The following is a 12,206-nucleotide window of genomic DNA, read 5'->3' as shown; positions in this document are numbered from 1 at the left end:
CTTTGGTCCTCCTCTATATAATGAGAGGATCACATTTGTTGACACCCTGCAGCTCTAAATAAAGAATTCCATAAGATGCTGCATTTAACAATTGCATAGATCAAAGCGTCAAAGGTATTTATGGTGAGGGCTGGATCTGGGTTAGATGGGGTCAGTTAAGATTACTGGCTCTATTTAACGGAGCTCATGTCCATGATAGAGTAGATTGCTGTGTGGATCACCATCTAGTAGGTGAGGGATGGACGTTATAGATCAGTACACATGGACACCGTAAGAATGTAACCAATGCACATCCGACACTGTATTATTTAGCACACGTCTGGCCACAGGTAAGTTAATAACTGAATGAATGTGACTTAAAATAACATGGATTAGGGGCGCCTGGGTGGCTCAGTCGATTAAGCGTCTGACTCAATTTCGGCTCAGGTCATGATCTCACTGCTCTGCGCTGATAATGTGGAGCCTGCTTGGGATTCTCTCCCTCTCTCTCTGCCCCTCTCCTGTTAGTTCTCTCTCTCTCTCTCTCTCTCCCTCTCAAAAGTAAATAAAAACATTAAAAAATTTTTTTAAATAACATGGATTATTTTATTTTATGAGATGACAGGAGGTTTAGATTTGGTTCACACCTCAAGCATGTCATAAAATTCTGTCCTTTCTGATTTTTAAAAAAAATCTGCTTCCTTAATCTATTGGCAATGTCCCAACAGATGATAAAACATGATTGTAAAATAGCTGTGACAACTCCAAGGATTAGGTCTTCATACAACGATGCCTGTAACAGGAAGATGTAAGTGTGCTCTCCTCAGCACCTCTCTCTTAATGAAGAAGCAACAGCTCGCCTAGAAGCCTGCCCTGCTTCTGTCCACCAGGAGATGTCCATTGTGTCTCACTGACCAGTAGTGAATGCCCCCCAAATGAGGAGGGAAGAGTAAAATTAGGATATAGCTGTTTTGCAAGTTTAATGGATGAATGCATCTAGCCAATAATCATCAATGAAGATGGACATCACCATAAAAGAGACCATCAGACATGGCGTGCCTCCTGCTGGATGAAGGAGTCTTGCCCAAAAGGATCAAAACTGACCAAGTTCTAGATCCACCTATCAATTTGCAGAAAATATGAAGCACCCTGGAAAATGGCAAACTCCACAGTGGAAACACAATCAGTAAAAGCCCACACGCTGGAAAAGTCTACCAGAAAAATAATCAATTTCTTCTATTAATAAATTGCAAAAATTAAAGTCAAAGAGATGGGTAGCAGAATCTACAAATATACCTACGAGATCTAACAAGCATATGAACACTATTTGCATCTTGATTAAAAAAACCAGCCCTGAACATAAAAAAAAAAGATTATTGTGAACTTTAGACTCTGGAGGTCATTTCTGCTAGCAAAAAATAAATAAATAAATAAATAAATAAATAAATAAATAAATAAAAAATGGGGTGACCATTAGTCTTTGCTCAGGGATTAATGGGCCATCTTATTGATAGGGCCTGAGGAGAGTGCCTATGTTGCCAAACACACGAGGAAAAGTTATTTCCAAACAGACATATTTTAAGGCTAACGATATTTTCACAGATACTTTGTTTGCTTCCGGCCTTTCCTTTCCCACTGGGACTAGTTTCAGAAGAGCCAACTGTTAAGGAAGTATTTTGGGTCTGGAGCTATTCAAGGAAGGGTTCAGAATCTCTTGAGAGAGTCTGTTCTCAAGAGTCAGGCAGCACTAACCTTGTGGGGCTCAGAGACACAGGATGCCATCATGCACCCCAACGGCCAGTTGTGTCTTTCGAGACTCAGAGGAACAGGAGTGATACAGGTTTCTACCTTAAACCCACCTGTATTTCCATTTCAAAAAGTGAACATGTCTAGCTTCCTTCAATCTTCAATTTGTTCACCCATGCCTGGGCTCTTTAGCAATATTTTTTCTTCTTTTTTTTCTGACTTTTATTTCCTCAGCTTCTCTCACAATTGTGTAATGTTTAATTTTCATGTAAAATTACTTGTAATATAATATTCGACTTCTTCACTTCTCTGAGGGAACTCTATTGATTCAATTATTAGTCCTCAAAGTGTTTCCAGGGAAACATAAATTTAAAGATGAGAATCTGAAATTGATTCTCCAATACTATTATATTTAAAGAGCCTGATGTTCATTCTATCAGTTATAAAAGGGACATTGACAGTTCATAGCCAACTGCGACAACACTGTTACACCAATTATCCCCTCTGAAATTATAATCCCGCACAAAAGGCATACTTTCGGCTGACCAAGGATCTGCTATACTAGAACACTTTGGGCAGAATAAGTAATAATATAGAGGTGTGGGTTGCTTCTTGGTATGGCAAAGAACTTGAGGTAAGAAAATGTTTAGTTCAGACATTTCTATCAAAACCTCAATATCTGGTTAAGGAAGGTCCTCATCAGGGAAGACAGCAATAGCCTATCAAACTGGAAAGTGTGTGTTTGGCAGGGGGGTGTCATTGGATCACTGTGTGCTTCTCAGGTCTGTGAACCCAACAGGCAAGAAATGGAATTGCTATTCTGGCTGGAGTGCTTGATCTTGACCATCAAAGAGGAGTTGGGTTCCTATACACAATATGGATAAGGAAGATTATGTCTGGAATGCCGGAAATTTCCAAGGATGCCCCTTAATATTTCCATGCCCTATGAATAAGAGTTAATGGAACTCTAAAGAGTCCAATACGCATAGACGTTCTAATAACCCAGACTCTTCAGGAATGAAGATTTGGAACTCTAGTTAGGGAACCATGAACAGTTGAGGTGTTTGCTGGGGGCAAAGGAAATATGGAATAAGAGAGAGGGAAGGAAGTTATAACTACCAGGTACAGACATGTGCCCAGCTGCATAAATAAACACTATAATAGTTGTGAATATTTCTTCTTAATTTTAACATAGACACATATTTGTGATACACTGACAAATTTCCCCCTTTCCACCTGCTAATTGTAGATATGTTAATTGTATCTCAGTATTTATAGTCAAGGAGGTCTAATGGGTAATGTGGCACAGTTCAAAAAGGAAAGAATATTATCCAGAGATGAATAAAGTAGCATATCAGAACTGACGTTCCCTTTCAGGGAGGGAATTAATGTGTGTGTGTTTTTTTAATGTTTATTTATTTTTTGAGAGAGAGAGAGAGAGCGTGCTAATGGGGGTAGGAGCAGAGAGAGAGGGAGACAGAATCTGAAACAGGCTGAGCTGTCAGCACAGAGCCCTATGCGGGGCTTGAACTCACAAACCTCAAGATCATGACCTGAGCCGATGTCGGATGCTTAACCAACTGAGCCAACCAAGTGCCCCAGCATGTTTTTCTTTATAGGTGGGATAGTTACATCTTGTCAGAAGGAAACGGGATTCTACTAGTAACTTTACTTGGGAGTTAAACTAGGTTAACAGAGATGTATATATATATGACAGGTCGTCCCAAATGGATTGTGGTGGCTTCGTACTGTGTCACTAACTTTCCCAGAATTCCCTTTCCTGGGCTGATCAGCGTTAGTATTGGCTACAAGAAAACTCGGGTGGTATTTGGGTGGCAGACGTCCAGCACACACCTTTGAAATCAGAAGGTTGTACTGACAATTTCCAAAACTTGGAAGCAAGCAAGCCACTCTTCCTTAGCCAAATGGACAAAGCGTGGTATATCCATCCATACAGCGGAATACCATCCAGCAACAAAGAGAAATGAGCTATTAAGCCACAGAAAGGCATGGGAGAAACTATCATGCAAATGGCTATGTGAAAGAATCTGGTTTGAAAAAACTGCATGATTCTGGAAAAAACACAACCCTAGAGACAGTGAGAAGATCAGTGGTTGCAGGGGAAGAGGAGCTGGAGGGGGAAGAAGGAAGGAGAGCTAAACGCACAGAGCACAGGGGATTTGCAGGCTGCTGAAACTACTCTGTGTGGTAGTATGACGGTGGATCCGTTTCATTATGCGTCTGTCAAAATCCGTAAACTATACGGCACGAGGAGTGAGCCCTGATGGAAACATGGACATTAGTTAATAATTCCCAATACTGGCTCAGTAACTACAGTAAATGTACCACACTAAGCAAAGTATTCATGCTAGCTAGCGGTACCTATGAGGAAGGGGGCATGTATGGACACTGTGTTTTCAGCTTTATTTTTCTGCAAACCTAAAACTGCTCTAAAAACGAAGTACTAAGATAAGTACTGAAACACCTGAAGGTTATGGTTATTTAGAAAAAGCAAGGGACAACGATCCTTGCATTTCCCTGCTCCACATCCGGCAATCCTTCTTCACTTCCGGCCCGCTGGCCAATACCCGCGCCAGGTTCCCTATCAGATGTTTTACCTGAATTCCCCTGAGGTAGGAGCAGGGAAGACCAACCACCACCCATGGGCTTCTCCCCGCCCTTCGTGGCTCCACTCCGCCGGCTGCAGGTGTCCCACTGCCCCGGACGTGTGGCCCAGACACCCACTCCGGGACTGCCTGCCACTCTTTTCCGACCCTTTTCGGAACTTTACCTCCCCAGCTTCTGCAACTGTGTGGGATCTAATTCCTGATGTAAAGTCCTTATTCCATAATACATAGACTGCTTCCGTTTTCCCGATTGAACCTTAACTGAACAGGTTTAAAAATATCCTCTATTTTCTATTCTAAAGACTGCTTCGCGATAGCAGGGAAAACGTGTCTGTGATCACAAAGCAAAATTAAAAGATCATCGTGAAAACAGGGAAGGCATTAATTGCTTCATTTCCTGGTCCAGGCCTTCAATGTGGGTTTCTCGGCCGTGGGCACATGCATAAAGACGGGCTCTGAAATTGCGATGTAGATTTAAAGTGAGTCCCTATTGAGCTTCTTGTGGTCTTGAGCGTGTACCACGCTCCTCTCCGGGCCACTTAATTTGTATACCTTATCCAGGCACGCGTGTTGCATAATAAATAAATAGTAACTCACTCCTCTGCTTGATAAGTGACTAGGCATTGTATATTTTAGGCAAGTAAACCACATCTAATTCAAACTGCTTTTAATAGTGTATATTTTTCTCCCCACAGCTGCTCCGTGCAGTGGAGGCAACTCTGAACTAGACCACAAGTGTTTATGTAAAAGCTCCAGCACAGGGTGTATTATCCGACATAATTATACCTTTGAAAGATGCAAATGTGAAACCCCAAACCCTGAACATCCCGCGAAATGTGTTCTAATTAACTAATTCCCTGGGTTTCTGGGCCATTGTTAGAGATACCATTTTATGATTAATCAGCCTGTTGTGACCGTGTGTGCACGCACGTGTGCACGTTCACGTTGTGATGTTTCAGCGACGGCACTATTTCTGTTAGCTGCCCCTATAGCTGTCTCCTAGGAGACAGGCAAAAATACATTTGTGCTGTCTTTAACACTTCCTGTCCATTCGAATGAGGCGCTGCTGATCACTTTGAGAGAGAGGTGACAATAGCATTCTCAACACGGTGTCTCATAGTGTTTGACCTGACAGGATCCGCAGCACCACACCCAAGGACCCTCATTATCTAACCCCAGGCTGCCTCTCCACCTCTCCACCCTCACCTGTCTTCTCCTTCTCTTTGTACCACATACTCCAGGCATTCCACACTGTTTTTGGGTCTCTGAAGTTGCCATGTTTTGTTCCCTTCAGGGTTTTGGTTTGTGCTGTCACACACGTCCGAGATGTTTTCTCCAACCCTTCCTTGTACTTTGTCTAGGTAATTTCTATGTATTCCCCAAGATCATCAGCCAACTTCTTCTGGAGCTTTTTACACCTAAGTGGGTACACAGCAAATGGCCGAAAGTGACTCATCTGGGGATCACTTCAGAGCTATTTTCATGTTTAATTTTTGTTCTGGTAACGCCTCTCTGGTTTCCGTGTGGTTCCATATCTTGATTGTCGATCCTCTCCCAGCGTGCATGTGACATTGCAACCGAGGACAGACTGTTCTGCTCAATATACCATAATTCCCTGGACACAATTCTGTTGTTATTCACCGTGAAGCACTCTGATTCTGTGGAAATGACGGAGCAAGCCCTCTCTTCACACCTCCTCAACCTTTGCTTCGACCCTTGGCACGGGATAGAGAAACCAGAGGGCACCGTCAGAAAAGAAATGGCCCATTTGCAACAACATGGATGGAGCTAGAGAGTATTACGCTAAGTGAAATAAGTCAGAGAAAGACAAATAGCATAGGATTTCCCTCCTATGTGGAATTTAAGAGACAAAACAAACGAGCAAAGCGGGGGGAAAAGAAAGAGAGAGACGAACCAAGAAACAGACTCCTAGCTACAGAGAACAAACTGATGGTTACCAGAGCAGGGGTGGGTGGGAGGGTGGGGGAAAGTAGGTGATGGGGATTAAGGGGGGCACTTGCTGTGATGAGCACTGTGTGTTGTATGGAAGCTTCGAATCACAGTATTGTACACCTGAAACTGGTAACACGCTGTATGTTACCTAACTGGAATTTAAATAAAAACTGTAAAAAATAAAGAGGCGCCTGGGTGGCGCAGTCGGTTAAGCGTCCGACTTCAGCCAGGTCACAATCTCGCGGTCCGTGAGTTCGAGCCCCGCGTCGGGCTCTGGGCTGATGGCTCAGAGCCTGGAGCCTGTTTCCGATTCTGTGTCTCCCTCTCTCTCTGTCCCTCCCCCGTTCATGCTCTGTCTCTCTCTGTCCCAAAAATAAAAATAAAAACGTGGAAAAAAAATTTTTTTTTAAACTGTAAAAAATAAAATAAAGAGTGTTTAGTGCCCCCCCCAAAAGTAGAGAATGGCCCAACAGAATATTATAAGCATAAGTTAACTCATTGATTTTTTTTTTGTCATCCATTTGAAAAAGATATGTCCTCATTTTCAGTGCAAACTTAATCAATGCAGAAAATAAATACGGCAGAGGATTTATCTTCGCTCATAAAAATAGCAGTGGCAACAATGTGCAACATTTACTGGGCACCTAAAATAGTCTTGGTAGGGTTCTAAGTGCTTAGCACGTGCTAACTCTTATAATCATCATTAAAAATGAAAGCATTACTATAATTACTCCCATTTCACAGGATGGGAAAATCAAGGCACAGGGAGAGTAACAGTGAGCTTTATTTTAGCAATCAGGCAAGTGAAGGCCAACTCACCTAAGGATGCATTTAATTCAACAAAGAGGCAGGACTGAGTTCGTACATTTCAGCTTTCAGCATGGACGCTTTCTCTGACTTGACCCCACGATACAGTGAAGTAAGTCACTGGGCAATTCTTACTGATCTCTTCAGGCTTGGCTTAAATGAGACGTCCAGAGAGAGATCCCTCCCTGGCCATTGTCCACTCTCTGTCTATTATACAGAGATGCCTGTTGTTTTTTTTTTTTTCTTTACTACACTTATCAAAATCTGTACTAAGATACTTCTTTTCATGACTCATTTCATACTTTCTGTCTGCATCCCTGGGCTAGACGGTCTTCAAGGACACAGACCAGGCTCTGTCTAGAGCCTTCACCACTAGACCCAGGCTCTAGTCCATCATCTGTCACACAGATGCTATTGCTAAATATTTGTTGAATACAAAAAGAAAAAAAAAAAGATATCCACACGTGTATTGCAGCTCTATTAGAAAAAATTGGCAGTGTTTTAAATAAGGAGTTCGATAAAAATGTGAAGACTTATTATTGACACCAGATATCGATGGCTGGGTCAATCAAGAGTTTGAAATCAGAAGATTCGTCAAAATGGGCATATAATATTTACAGTTTCATGATCAAGCCAATGGTATAATTTTAGCGTATAGGAGAAAGGCACTAATTACGTTCTAATCAATACTTGTTTATCGACGGTAGACCTGGGACAGGCTTTGCATGAAATCCTAAGATACAGAAGAAATAATGTGGCTCCTGCTGTCAGTGAGTCTATAGTGGGATAAGGGAAAAATGCAAACTTTGAGAAAGGATCCAGGCTACTCCCTGTCTTTATCTAGGTGAACAAAGAGGTGAAATAGAACAGTGCCTGATTTATTTCCTTGTACTTCCCGCAACCTGAAGGATCAGCACGAGGCAGAGCAGAGAAATCAATTGGTTTGCTGAGAAGGGGATTCAGAAATAATAGCCAAGTCCTGAGAGTTCCAACAATTTTGTGAGATACTATACTTTTACCGGGGACTTCTTAAAGAGGCAGTAGCTGCAGATACCAAGGCTGTAACTCAACAATGGCCTTCTCTTGGCATATCTTCACAGGAAGAGACAGAGTTTCTATAGAGAGTATCATCTCTTTACAAAATCAAAAGCTGATCTCGTTCTTGGGCACAGAAGGAGCCCCACGGCGAACATACATTCAGGTCTTCTCATTTATGAAACCCTTCACAGGCCTGAACGTTGCCCTCATTTTAACTCAACAATCAATAGCAAAGGACGTTTTCTATCTCAGTCCCCACTTACTCTATTAATGATCCTTTGGTTCGTTTATTCGTTTGTGTATTCATGAATACTTTATCAGGCATTTTCTATGTGTCAGGCACTCTTTCAGAAACTAGAGATCCAGTAGTGAACAAAACGGACAACAAACAAAACAAAAATACTGTGTTTCATGGAGCTTATATTCCAAGTGGAACATAAGAATATTTATAGTAGACTATTATATAATGCATATTATATAGTATAATTATCATCATATTTTTTTAAATTTTTTTATGTTTATTTTTGAGAGAGAGAGAGAGAGACAGAGTGTGAGCAGGTGAGGGGCAGAGAGAGAGGGAGACACAGAATCTGAAGCAGGGTTTAGGCTCAGAGCTGTCAGCACAGAGCCCGACGCGGGGCTCGAACCCATGAACTGTGAGATCATGACCTGAGTCGAAGTCGGACACTTAACCGACTGAGCCACCCAGGCATCCCTCATCATCATCACATTTAAGCAACAGTGAAAGATTATCTATAATGTACAAAAGAGACATCTGTCCCAGACACCTCACTGGATTTTGAAAAGATCAAACAAGAGTGTGCAAACCTGTGATCAGCAGCAGTGTTCTACCATTTGAGAGTTATGGGTAGTTTACTTCTTTGAACATTCATGGGACTCTCCTCTATCCTCCTGATATCTTACAGGGATTATCTCCTTGGGGGGAGATGAATGGGGGGAAACTATTCCTGGATTCATCAGACGCCAATTTTCACCTTCTACTCAATTCTCTCGTGAAGCTGGCTCCGATTTCTAGGCTGCAGTGTTTTGACCTGAACTCGGAATCCAGTCTCTTTGCCCTCAGTTCCACAAAACGCTACTCATAGTAGCCCATGGTATAGAGTAGACTTTACGAAAATTCATAGTAACAAGGTTGTTGAAGTATAGCAAAGCATGGCAAAGCACAGGAATGGAGTGAATTTGAGCCTGCCTTTCAGCTAGCCTCATCCTTAAACCCTTCACTAATCACACCCCATGACCAGCCTTCTAAGCCCACGCCCCCACCAGAAGTGAGCACACCCTCAGTCCGGGGCACGTGCAAATACACTCCCAGATGAATCTGCCTTCTCACCATTCTTGGTGCTGAGCCCTTCTCTATGTCTGACCTGTTTCTTCCCTAGCTGCCTTCCTCCCAGTAAAATGTAATCTCCAAAAGGACAAGGAGTTTTTGTTCTGATTTTTTTTTTGTGCTAAATCTCTAGAGTTCAGAGCAGGAATCAGCAAAATGTACCTTCTGAGCCCAATCTGACCCGCCACATATTTTTGTGCGACCTGTGAACTAAAAGTTGTTTTTATATTTTAAGTGGTTGAAATACTAATTCAAAAGAACAATGCTTACTGGCACGTGAAAATTATATAAATTTAAAACTTCAGTGTCCATGAACAAAGCTTTTGTTTTGGTTTGTGTTTGTTGGTTTGTTTGCTGTTTGCAAAGCCAGGCTTACTCGTTCACGGAGAGCATATGGCTGCTTTTATGCTGCAGTGGCAGAAGGTTGGGACACCGACCACGTATTTATTATCCATCCCTTTACAGAAAACATTTCCCAACCCCTGGATCAGAGAGTCCCCTGTTAGACCCAGGCATTCAAATAATATTTTCTGAATATTAAATCTAAAAGGGAGCTATCACTACTAAATTGAATCCGTCTGCCTGTGTTCATAAATAACCACTTGATATTCACTGAGCCTCAGCACCTCCAACCAGGTTGTAGGGGAAGAGTTCGATCCACATTGTCAATCTCAAGAAGCACCGAGAATCAAGTGAAATACAAAAGTGCTTTGAAATCTATCTTCTAAATTTACATGGCGATTGGGAGCGGGGGAGTTGGGGGAGAGAGGAGGTAAAGATGATATAGTAGAGAACACATAAGGTATTAGGAGTTTCCAAATACCTTTATAGTTCAATGGAAATGGCCAAGGAATGAAGTCCCACAACTAAACTTCTCTCTGACCTCTGACTTCACAATTACTATTTCTTCAATAATGATCGTAGAATTATTAATACATTAAAGCAAAGGAAAAAGCCCAAGCATTCGTGGAACAACGGGCTCTAGTCACCTAGTAGGCTGCCTTCAGTGAAGACAGTGAAGTAGAAAGACAGCGGAAGCTGTTTTAACGTGTTTGAGCTCATGGATAAACCTTCCTGAAGCTCCGTTTCCTCATCTGTTTCACTGATGGATCAAAATTTGCCTTGCCTCTGTGATGTTGTTTTGAGGTTCCGGTGAGAGCCTGCACTGAGATGGTCTGCACATTGCCCCATTACCTAGCACATGGTAGGTGCACAGTGATTAAATAAAGTCTCTTCATTCTGAAAGGGTTTTGGGTTGAGGCTCTAATTTGCCAAAAAAAAAAAAAACATATGCTGAAGATATGTGTTGCTTGGATCCAGTCCCAAATGTCTCAGACTCATTTCTAGAAGGTAAAGTCCAAAAAGCGTATGATTAAATTCCACAAGAAACAACTCAAAACCCCTCAAACAGATGAAAGTGTCATCATGATTAACCAACAGAGCACATTTTAATGCTTTTATAATAAACCAGGGTGAGTACATTGCCTTCCCATCAGCAGAGTGAGCGGTCGGGATATTGCACATTAATGTGAGTTACAGTGTCTGAGAGCCGTTATTTCCAAAGGTATATTAATAATCCTCATTCTGTCTCCAGGGAGGTTGCCATGGGACTCCTCCAAGGTGCTCATTGCAGAAATCTGGAGGCTAGAGCAGGTCTCTACGAACAAAATAAAGTGGACAAGGAAGGCGAGCTTTCAGATGATTAAGAAATCCACCTCACAAACCTCTGCAAAGGAGATGTAGGTTAGCCAGGGCCTCTCAGACTTTCGTTTCTATCAGAATTATTGCGAGAACTTAGTAACGATACAGATGTCTTATGCAGATCACTGGAGTCAGATGCAACTTGGTTCTACCTTCACAAAAATGCCCCTACCTCTCCGATCTCCGATTGTTCCTTCTCTTTCTGTTTCATTTTTTGCTTCATTTGTTAAATATTTCATTGTCTCATTCATATATGGATTCAAGAAAACATCTTCCATGTCATTTTCCAACACTGGATTCTGAGTATTTATTTTTAAATAAAATAAACAAGATCATTGTCTTTGAGTTGTGCGTAGCACATGGGCCCATCCCTTCAATTTTCAGTTTCTACTAGTGCTTATCATTTATTCTGATGCCCACTCAGCTTTCCAAGGCTTGTCTCCACATGAGAAGCCATGCATTCAGAGAGGGGTTCATGGTCTCCTTGGGACTCTTTCAACATCCTCTCATTTGTTGTTCTATGAATTCATTTATTATTTACTGCGCTGGTCCACAACTATTCATTATATACTCTTGTGTGTACTTGCACTCTTCTAGGTAATAAAGATAACACACTGAATATATCCTCAAGGAATTGAAATTCTGATGAGAAAGACTGAAAACAAATAATACTGATACAGAGTGAAATGATCTATACAAAAGGCAGCACATAATTAAATGTTTGTTCGAAGGAGAGATTGACTCATTGACTATCAGGCACTGTGAATGAAGTCTTAGAAAATTCCTTTAGAAAAGAGAAATGTTAGAAATAGCGTTTTTCCACATAGTGTTATTGGCTGAATGTGTCCCCCCAAATTCATTCGTTGTAGTCTTAACACCTATGACCCCAGAATGAGACTCTATTGGAGACAGGGACTTTAAAGGGGTGATTAAATAAAAATGCAGACATTAGGTTGGACATTTATTTATTTATTTATTCATAATGTTTATTTATTTTTGAGAGAGAG

The sequence above is a fragment of the Leopardus geoffroyi genome, chromosome C3 (assembly GCF_018350155.1).
Source record: "Leopardus geoffroyi isolate Oge1 chromosome C3, O.geoffroyi_Oge1_pat1.0, whole genome shotgun sequence".
Taxonomy (NCBI): domain Eukaryota; kingdom Metazoa; phylum Chordata; class Mammalia; order Carnivora; family Felidae; genus Leopardus; species Leopardus geoffroyi.
The sequence above is the reverse complement of the archived record's forward strand: the minus strand, read 5'-3'. Positions refer to the sequence as shown.